General features: G+C 44.0%; 1 pseudogene; it reads right to left on the bottom strand.

The window, feature by feature from the left end:
- Positions 1 to 404: 404 nt before the first annotated feature.
- On the bottom strand, positions 405 to 9,992 carry LOC123727805 (DEP domain-containing protein 7-like; annotated as a pseudogene).
- Positions 9,993 to 11,204: the final 1,212 nt, after the last annotated feature.

Genomic DNA, 11,204 nt, shown 5'->3' with positions numbered 1-11,204 from the left:
GCCAACAGCTCTTCATTTGTTGTTCTTTGAGTATAAGCCTTCTTTGAGTATAAACCTTTGTTGAGGCTTGCTGACAGAAGGTGGAGCCTAAGGATAACAAAGAGAGCAAGATGTGAGACATCTGAGTCAGAGCACTCTCCACAAAGACTACCCGGCAGATATATATTTTACCTCTGGTTGTTTTCTGTGCACAACTCTGGCGAGTTTGTCTTGTGCAAAGAGTCTGGTATCTGAAACAGACATTTTTTCAATTAAGCCATGTATCAAATGTAATGACGCAATGAATGTATGTTCATGAGAAATTCTCACAACATACAATGTTAATGAAACATTCATATAGCTTTTCAAGGACCCAAATAAATCAGTCACTGCTCTGTCTACAAAACAAGAATACCTTAAAAATCTCATGATGATTTCACTTTCTGTTTGGCTAGCGATTTGCTGTGGATAATGGCTCTGGAAAAAGCTATCTTCATAACCATTTTGTTCTCAATCTGAAAATGAGACCATATAATGACGATAGTAATTCCAACATAATTTGAAACTGATTATATTCTGGTTAATCAAGGTCTGAATTAGAATGCTCTGACTCGGTACAGAAACAGTAACTGACTCATGTGCATTATCAATCAATCAATCAATCAATCAAATGTATTTATAAAGTCCTTTTTACATAAGCCGATGTCACAAAGTGCTATACTGAAACACAGCCTAAAACCCCAACCAGCAAGCAATGCAGATGTAGAAGCATGGTGGATAGAAAAAAACTCCCTAGGAAGGCAGGAACCTAGGAAGAGACCTAGAGAGGAACCAGGCTCTGAGGGGTGGCCAGTTCTCTTCTGGCTCTGCCGGGTGAAGATTATAACAGTACATGGCCAAGATGTTCAAACGTTCATAGATTGACCAACAGGGCATTAGTCTTACGGTCTCACCTCTTTGTCTAGCTTGATTTCCAGTGGGTCTGTAGCCATAGCCATGAAGCACAACAATGTGCACAGCTCCTCCCGCTTCACTTACGAGGGTGCAGTTGCTTCAAACACAACTGCAATGCCTCCAGAGCTTTATCAAACTTTGCATTAACTGAATGCAGTTCAAACAACAACAAAGCAGTAACACCACCACAGTTTCTGGTAAACAGCTTAGGGTTGGGACTGCAGAAATGTAACCAAATTCATAGACAGGTATATGGATGCAAGGACTGACCATCCGTGAGATCAAAATGATAGTTTTAACCATGTTTTGAAGCTATACAGTGTTTGTTTACAATGATATTGTTTACAAACAATGGAGTTAAACAAGCTTATATTTTGGGTTCTGATGGGGTTAGACAGTTAAACTAAACTCATGACATATTGATAAGTCATATTTTTCAAGAATAAATGGCTGCATATAATGAATAAAAAATCTAAATAAATGTATGTACAAACCACAGATTGCCCCTTTAATGCAGCGTTATAAATTGCTTGTGATAGAAAAGGTGCCATCATGACCTAAGTCATATGAAGTGGTCACCTAGAAGTTCGGTAACCCCAATGTATATGTCGGACATGTGACTGGCGAGCTGGGGCGAGTGGTCGGGCTGGCCGTAGTATTCACCAGTGCTTCATACAGCATCAGTTAGGATTACTGTTTTCCTGAGCAATGGCGCTGGCCCTGGCCAACAACAACACAGCATCTGGACACCTGGGCAGCTCACAGCTAACCTCCACCACCTGCTGGTCAGGCAGGTACTCCAGACAGACCAATGCTGCTGTAAGTCAATCATCCTCCCTTCAACAGAAGAAAACATACAATTTTGTGCCACTGAAAAAAAACTGTTGTCCCCAGTCCCTCACCAACAGGAATATTGTACTCTGTAGGCCTGTATGAGATCTTCAACTATGGTAGAAATATTCATATAAGATACTAAATTAAGACCGATAAAAAAATCACACTACATACTGTGATTCTTTGAAGGCCCTCAGGGTCTCATTGCCCAGGTAGTTGCTGGTGTATATCAAGTGTTGGTCCCTCTGTGCTATACGATGGGGAGAGAGAGGCCTCTCTACCTTCCAACAGATTGTCCAGCATAGGAAGCGCTATTAGCTGCAGCAGTCTCAGAATTGTCTCCTGCTGCCTCACTTCATCAACCAGAGTAAAGGAATGGACTGTTCTTCAATCCTAGTCCTGGGTACTTTACAGGGCTCGACATTTAAGTTTTTGCCCGACACCAGCATCCCTGATGTACTTAGTTTTAGTTGAATCTGGTGTGTAAGTCCCGGGCAATAACAAAATGTGCATCCCTGTGGGTTCCCAAATGCTAAATTGAAGAGTATTAGACCATATAAACACAGTAAACAGGTTTCCATCCAGGCTGTTAATGAGAGTACAAAAATGTAACCTGATGAAAACAACTAATTTGTCAGTAAACTTTCCTGATGTCGACAAAACAAAATGCACTAGAAAAGGTTGAATCATTTTTTTGTTGGTGAAATAGATTATGCACCAACTACGCTGGCAACACTTTTGTGCAAATATTGACAAAATAACCATCATATCGAAGTAAACTTGCTGTAATGGCCATCGTATGAAGTGGACCAAGGCGCAGCAGGTTGAGTGCTCATATTAAACTTTTATTGAACACTTAAATAACAAAACAAGACCACAAACAACAATCTTGCAGGATAAACACAGCAGCGCAAAAACAACTTCCCACAACCCACAGGTGAAAAAAGGCTACCTAAGTATGACTCCCAATTAGCAACAACGATGTACAGCTGTTCCTGATTGAGAGCCATACCAGGCCAACAAAGAAATACACAACGTAGAAAATCATAGAAATACAAAACTGGAACAACACGCATATGCGTATTTTGCGTATGTTGTGCATATGAATGTCAGCATAAGTATGTGTGAGTATGTGCAGTAGAGTCTGTGTGAGTATGTGGGTAGAGTCCAATGAGTGTGCATAGAGTCAGTGCAAGAGAGTCAGTGCAAAAAAGGGTCAATGCAAATAGTCCGGTAGCCATTTGATTAATGGTCTTATGGCTTGAGGGTAGAAGCTGTTCAGGAGCCTTTTGGTCCCAGACTTGGCACTCCGGTACCGCTTGCCATGCGGTAGCAGAGTAAACAGTCTATGGCTTGGGTGGCTGAGGTCTTTGAGAATTTTCCGGGCCTTCCTCCGACACCGTCTGGTACAGAGGTCCTGGATGGCAGGGAGCTCAGCCCCAGTGATGTACTGGGCTGTCCGCACCACCCTCTGTAGCGCCGTGCGGTCGGATGCCAAGCAGTTGCCATAGGGGGCATTGTCATGCCTTCTTCACGCCTGTTTTGGTGTGAGTGGACCATGTTAATTCCTTAGTGATGTGGACACCGAGGAACTTGAAGCTCTCGACCCGCTCCTCTACAGCCCCGTCGTTGTGGATGGGGGCGTGCTCAGCCCTCCGTTGCCTGTAGTCCACGATCAGCTCTTTTGTCTTGCAGACGTTGAGGGAGAGGCACCACACTGCCAGGTCACTGAACTCCTACCTATAGGCTGTCTCATCGTCATCGCTGATCCGGCCTACCACCGTTGTGTCATCAGCAAACTTAATGATGGTGTTGGAGTCGTGCGCAGCGACACAGCCATGGTTGAACAGCAGTGGAGGCTCCTCAGAGGAGGAAGGAAAGGACCATCCTCCTTAGTGAATTTCATACAAATTTAAATTGTGAAACATTAAAACAGTTATCCTTGTTAGATTAAACTATACTAAATATATTCACAACACCAAATAATTGATTAAAACACACTGTTTTGCAACAAAGGTCTACAGTAGCCTCAACAGCACACTGTAGGGTAGCACCATGGTGTAGCTTCTGTCCTCCATGGTGTAGCTTCTGTCCAGCTAGCTTCTGTCCTCCTCTTGGTACATTGACTTCAATACAAAACCTAGGAAGCTCATGGTCCTCTCCCCCTTCCATAGACTTACATAGTAATTATGACAACTTCCGGAGGATGTCCTCCAACCTATCAGAGATCTTGCAGCATGACCTGTCATACATGAACTGTCAAGTTGTCCATCCAATCAATGGATCAGATAATGAATCTAGTACTGAAAGCATAAGCTACATATAGCTAGCACTGCAGTGCATAAAATGTGGTTAGTAGTTGACTCAGAGAGAGAAAGACAATATAATTGAACAGTTCATGCCGGTGTAACTGCTTAACTGCTTTCTAACTGTACACTGTACTGCATGATTGTGGAGGATTTACTGATGCGTTAGTTCTAGTAGCTATGTTGACTTGATTTTATGGTGACAACAATTTAGGCTGTGTGTAGTGGTTAGCGGTTATGGTATGAAGGTTTGCCTTGGAAAGGTTTCTTCACCTGGTCACAGACAGCTGATGTGTTGTGCATACAAGTCCACAAGCTAAGGGAAAAGGTGAGAAGTGGAAAGTGCGTAGATATGACAAGGAATTATCCAACAATCAAAGGGATCATGCTATTTGAATGTGGCTGCTATGAAAGTGAACTGTGTTTGTGTGTGATTAGGGGTGTATTCATTCCGCCGATTCTGTTGAATAGTTTTTTTCTTAAATGGAAGCAAACGGAATGAAACAGGGATAAACATACCTGAATTTGTCCAATAGAAACTGTTGTTTGCAACTGACTAATGATTACACCTTACAGTGATCAGTTAGATGCAGGAAAGATTGTGCAAGGCGGTATTGAATGTGTCAATGTCCGTCACCTTGATTACAAAAATGTCTATCGACCTGTGCACCTACGTTGTAAAGTTTCATTTGTAGGCTAGGTTGTAGCTACCTCATGATGGGTATAGGGAAAATTTGAGTATCATGTCGTAGCCTAAACCTATCGATTTTACATTGAGCTGGGTGAATGGAATATGAATGACAGTCATCCTCTATCACACTGGAGTGATAGATGTGCAGAAGATGAATGTGTAAGTAGAGATACTGGGGTGCAAAGGACCAGAAAAATAAATAACAATATGGTGATGAGGTAGTTGGGTGGGCTATTTACAGATGGGCTGTGTACAGGTGCAATGATCGGTAAGCTACTCTGACAGCTGTTATGAGAATTCTGTTCCCAATGTTCATGAACTGAACTTCAATTAAACTACTCAGTCTGCACCCCAGAGTTTGTAAGATTCTGGTTAAATGGCACAGACGGACCTTCTTCCTGTTATCAGTTTCACAGTGGTCACAAGTTGTCTGCTGTCTGTTAACAGTTCCCCCTTTCCTTGAATGTCTTACTTACGTCGCTAAATAGTAAAGTCTTAGCTTGTCCTATGCACACACAGTTATAGAATTAGTCTTATAATCACTCAGTTATACATTTTAAGGGTGGAATCATTTAGTCAAAACCTTAAACATATACATTATTTTATCACAGCTGATGCTTAAAGTTAGTGAGGGAGATATAAGACTCCAGCTTCAGTGATATTTGCAATTCGTTCCAGTCATTGGCAGCAGAGAACTGGAAGGAAAGGCGACCAAAGGAGGAGTTGGCTTTGGGGATGAACAGTGAAATATACCTGCTGGAGCGAGTGTTACGGGTGGGTGCTACTATGGTGACCAGTGAACTGAGATAAGGCGGGGCTTTACCTAGCAGACTTATAGATGACCTGGAGCCAATGGGTTTGGCGATGAATATGAAGCGAGGGTCAGCCAATGAGAGCATACAGGTCGCAGTGGTGGGTAGTATATGGGGCTTTGGTGACAAAACGGATGGCACTGTGATAGACTGCATCCAATTTGCTGAGTAGAGTGTTGGAGGATATTTTGTAAATGACATCGCCGAAGTCAAGGATCGGTAGGATAGTCAGTTTTACAAGGGTATGTTTGGCAGCATGAGTGAAGGATGCTTTGTTGTGAAATAGGAAGCCGATTCTAGATTTAATTTTGGATTGGAGATGCTTAATGTGAGTCTGGAAGGAGAGTTTACAGTCTAACCAGACATCTAGGTATTTGTAGTTGTCCACATATTCTAAGTCAGAACCATCCAGAGTAGTGATGCTAGACGGGTGGGCAGGTGTCGGCAGCGATTGGTTGAAGAGCATGCATTTAGTTTTACTTCCATTAAAGAGCAGTTGGAGGCCACGGAAGGAGTGTTGTATAGCATTGAAGCTCGTATGGAGGTTTGTTAACACAGTGTCCAAAGAAGGGCCAGAAGTATACAGAATGGTGTCATCTGCGTAGCGGTGGATCAGTAGCAAGAGCGACATCATTGATGTATACAAATAAAAGAGTCGGCCCGAGAATTGAACCCTGTGGTACATAGAGACTGCCAGAGGTCCGGACAACAGGCCCTCCGATTTGACACACTGAACTCTATCTGAGAAGTAGTTGGTGAACCAGGCGAGGCAGTCATTTGAGAAACCAAAGCTGTTGAGTCTGCCGATAAAAATGCGGTGATTGACAGAGTCGAAAACCTTGGCCAGGTCAATGAAGACTGCTGCAGAGTATTGTCTTTTATCGATGACGATTATGATATCGTTTAGGACCTTGAGCGTGGCTGAGGTGCACCCATGACCAGCTCGGAAACCAGATTGCACAGTGGAGAAGGTACGGTGGGATTTGAAATGGTCGGTGATCTGTTAACCTGGCATTCGAAGACTTCAGAAAGGCAGGGTAGGATAGATATAGGTCTGTAACAGTTTGGGTCTGGAGTGTCTCCCCCTTTGAAGAAGGGGATGACCGCGGCAGCGTTCCAATCTTTAGGGATCTCAGACGATACGATAGAGAGGTTGAACAGGCTAGTAATAGGGGTTGCAACAATTGCGGCGGATAATTTTAGAAAGAGAGGGTCCAGATTGTCTAGCCCAGCTGATTTGTAGGGGTCCAGATTTTGCAGCTCTTTCAGAACATCAGCTATCTGGATTTGGGTGAAGGGGAAGTGGGGGAGGCTTGGACAAGTTGCTTTGGGTGGTGCAGAGCTGTTGACCGTGGTAGGAGTAGCCAGGTGGAAAGCATGGCCAGCCATAGAAAAATGCTTATTGAAATGTATGATTATCGTAGATTTATTGGTGGTGACAGTGTTTCCTAGCCTAAGTGCAGTGGGCAGCTGGGAGGAGGTGCTCTGTTTCTCTATGGACTTTACAGTGTCCCAAAACTTTTTGGAGTTTGTGCTACAGGATGCAAATTTCTGTTTGAAAAAGCTAGCCTTTGCTTTCCTAACTGCCTGTGAATATTGGTTCCTAACTTCCCTGAAAAGTTGCATATCGTGGGGGCTATTCGATGCTAATGCAGTACGCTGCAGGATGTTTTTGTGTTGGTCAAGGGCAGTCAGGTCTGGAGTGAACCAAGGGCTATATCTGTTCTTAGTTCTAGATTTTTTGAATGTGGCATGCTTATTTAAGATGGTGAGGAAAGCACTTTTAAAGAATAACCAGACATCCTCTACTGACGGAATGGAGTCAATATCCTTCCAGGATACCCGGGCCAGGTTGATTAGATAGGCCTGATCACTGAAGTGTTTTAGGGAGTGTTTGACAGTGATGGGGGTGGTCGTTTGACCGCGGACTCATTACGGACACAGGCAATGATAGCTGAGATCCTGTTTGAAGACAGCATAGGTGTATTTAGAGGGCAGGTTGGTCAGGATGATATCTATGATGGTGCCCATGTTTACGGATTTAGGGTTGTACCTGGTAGGTTCCTTAATGATTTGTGTGAGATTGAGGGTATCTAGCTTAGATTGTAGGACGGCCGGGGTGTTAAGCATATCCCAGTTTAGGTCACCTAACAGTACGAACTCTGAAGAGAAATGGGGGGCAATTAATTCACATATGCTGTCCAGGGCACAGCTGGGGGCAGAGGGGGGTCTATAACAAGCGGCAACAGTGAGAGACTTATTTCTGGAAAGGTGGATTTTTAAAAGTAGAAGCTCGAACTGTTTGGGCACTGACCTGGATAGCATGACAGAACTCTGCAGACTATCTCTGCAGTAGATTGCAACTCCACCCCCTTTGGCAGTTCTATCTTGGTGGAGAATGTTGTAGTTGGGGATGTACATTTTTGTTTTTGGTGGCCTTCCTAAGCCAGGATTCAGACACGGCTAGGACATCAGGCTTTGCAGAGTGTACAGGGCCTGGGTTCACCTCTACATCACCAGAGGAACAGAGGAGGAGTAGGATAAGGGTACTGCTAAAGAATATAAGAAATGGTCGTCTAGTGTGTTAGGAACAGAGAATAAAATGAGCAGATTTCTGAGCGTGGTAGAATAGATTCAGGGCATAATGTACAGTATGGTAGGATGTGAGTACAGTAGAGGTAAACCTAGGCGTTGAGTGACGATGAGAGAGGTTTCGTCTCTGGAGTCACCAGTTAAGCCAGGTGAGGTCTCCGCATGTGTGTGGGGTGGGACAAAAGAGCTATCTAAGGCATGTTAAGTGGGACTGTGGGCTCTACAGTGAAATAAAACAATAAGAACTAGCCAAGACAGCAGTAGACTAGGTATATTGACATTAGAGAGAGGCATAAAGCAATCATAGGTGTTGATCAGGAGAGCTAAGACAACAATGGGTAAATGGCAATGAATGCTCAGAGCGGGCCAGTTAGGTACATACAGGACCTGAGTTCGAGGCTGGGGCCGACAGGTAAACAAAATGAGGTACCGTGTTATTGAAACAGTCCAGGGGGCATCAGTTGTGTAGCCGAGTGATCATGGGGTCAAAAGAGCAGCAATAGGTGAGTCAGGGTGCCGTTCGGTAGTCACTACTACGTTAGGCGAGCAGGGGACACAGCGTTCAGAAAAGCTAGGGGGACGGGGCTAGTAGATGATTCTTCGGCGACATCGTAACAGAATAGCCTGTTTAGACCACATCGGGTGATCACGTCGGCAGTCCAGTCGTGATGGATCGGCGGGGCTCCGTTTCGGCAAAGGGTCCAGGCCAATTGGCAAAAGAGGCATTGTAGCCCTAGAATTAGCTGGTATATGGGTCTAGCTCGAGGCTAGCTCAAGGCTAGCTGGTGCTTGCTTCGGGACAGAGGCGTTGGCTAACAGTAGCCACTCGTTTGCAGCTAGCTAGCTGCGATGATCCGGTGTAATGATCCAGAGCGGCAGGAATTTAGTGATGTGGTAGAGGGAAGCAGTGCGATATGCTCTGGGTTGATATCGCGTTGTGCAGACTGGCAGGTATTGTCCGAGCTAAAGCTGGCTGGTGACCGAGAAAAAGGTGAAGACCGCTAGCCGTGGCTAACAAAGACTAGTAGCTAGCTCCTGATGGAAGTTCCAGTTATAAGGAATACAAATAGCAGATCCATACCACATTGGGTGAGGCGGGTTGCAGGAAAGTATATTTAGTTTGTAGATAGAAAGTGAGATTAAGATATATACGAAAAAGACCGGCTATTTACATGGGATAAGACACGGGATAAGACAAAGACAAACACACACGTGCGACTGCTACGCCATCTTGGTTTATAGATGATCGTCCTCCCTCATCTTAAACGGCACCGACCGCCACTGGTAAACAGGGAGTACAAGAGGGGACTGAGAATGCACCCCTGAGGGGCCCCGGTATTCAGGGTCAGCGTGGGGGATTCACTGTGGCCTACCCTCACCACCTGGGGGTGGATTAACAGAAGTCCAGGATCCAGTTGCAGAAGGAGGTGTTCAGTCCCAGGGTCCTGAGCTTAGTGATGAGCTTGGAGGGCACTATGGTGTTGAACGCTGAGCTGTAGTCAATGAACATTCTCACATAGGTGTTCCTCTTATCCAGGTGGGAGAGGGCAGTGTGGAGTGCAAAAAGTGCCTTGAATACCAGGGGAAAGGACTCCCTTTTCAAGTTCATCCACAGATGGAATTTGTGTTCAGAAATCTGTACCGGTTGCTATCCTGGAACACTTGCTCATTATCTATACCAAAGACACTGTCTCCCACCGTCTCAAACACTTTACAGTCCAGGAGGGCTTGGAAAACACGCACCACCTTATCCCGTGAGATGTCAGCACCTTCAAAGAACTTACTCCGGACTATATGGACCAACACCACATCTACTGCAGTCATTATGAGCCTTTGCTTTACCTTCACTGACATCTTGAGGTTGGCAATGATGCTGGTCTAAATAAGAAAGGCCCGGAATGGCTTATTGACCATGCCATGACCTGTAGAACAAAACAAGTGAGAAAAAGCAATATAAAGGTTTAACCATATCCTTGGTTGGCCAGCACAGTCTGTGCATGATAAACAGTGGTGTTGGCAGAACACTGAAGCCTCCCTGGACAATAAGAAGTTAAATCAAATGGTGGCCCTATAGGAGGAGAAAGTAATTTTTACAAACAAAACCATGGGAGTCATTGGTTTGATTAATACTTAGGGAAAAAAATGGCTTCTAAATAATCTATAAAATTGATAATGATGGTGGTGACATAATCAAAATATCTTTCCAAAATGTTGCCTTTTTATACATTCCACAGCTGAGAAAGGGAAACCTTAATTAGCTGATGAAGACCCTGTAGCCTAGGTATAATCTCTGCTAATTGCTATCAATTATATCCCTCGAACTTGAAAAATAGTGCGATTGTAACAAAAAATGTAGGCTAGTAATTTCTATTTAAAATAGTTTTATGTAGGGAATAGTAAATCTAGTCTGGAATATTTTGTCAAAGATCTTACTTTACAGCTCTACTTGGTGTCTTCTGCTCCAAGGGATACTCTGATACAGCGTCAAGGACACATGGGAACAATTACACATTGTGAACACTAGATTGCAGCAAGAAGCGGTTGTGCCACTTGCAGGTAAAATTATTTGTAATAACAATCTATTGGTCAGTCTATGTCAAAAACAATTGGTCAGATTTCTGCAACTGACCAACAACCAATCACATCATGTTTTATTTTTAATTCCCATTCTGATTAGAGCTCTGCTACCCAACCCAACCCAGACGGACCCCTAAATTATACATAGGGTTAGGGCTGGGTAGGGCCTGTTTTTACATAAATAACTAGAGCACGGTAGGGCTTGCGTATTAGCACAGCCATTTGCTCATGCTCTGCTGCATTGTAGTCATTCATAGCTGACTAAGATCATAACATGGTGTCAGAAGCGCTGGTCAGAAATGGTTCAAATATAGAACAGGAGAGATTATTTCACATAAAATAATAATGTTCCTTGAGTTTAGAGTGACGAAAAGTAGCTCTCTCATCTCTCATCACTGAGAAAAGCAGCCCAAGCGGAGCCGTTGCTATGTATACTCACCGACTCAGAGCCACCATCAG

This window comes from Salmo salar, chromosome 16 (genome assembly GCF_965601325.2).
Source record: "Salmo salar chromosome 16, fSalSal1, whole genome shotgun sequence".
NCBI classification, from domain to species: domain Eukaryota; kingdom Metazoa; phylum Chordata; class Actinopteri; order Salmoniformes; family Salmonidae; genus Salmo; species Salmo salar.
The sequence above is the reverse complement of the archived record's forward strand: the minus strand, read 5'-3'. Positions and strand labels throughout refer to the sequence as shown.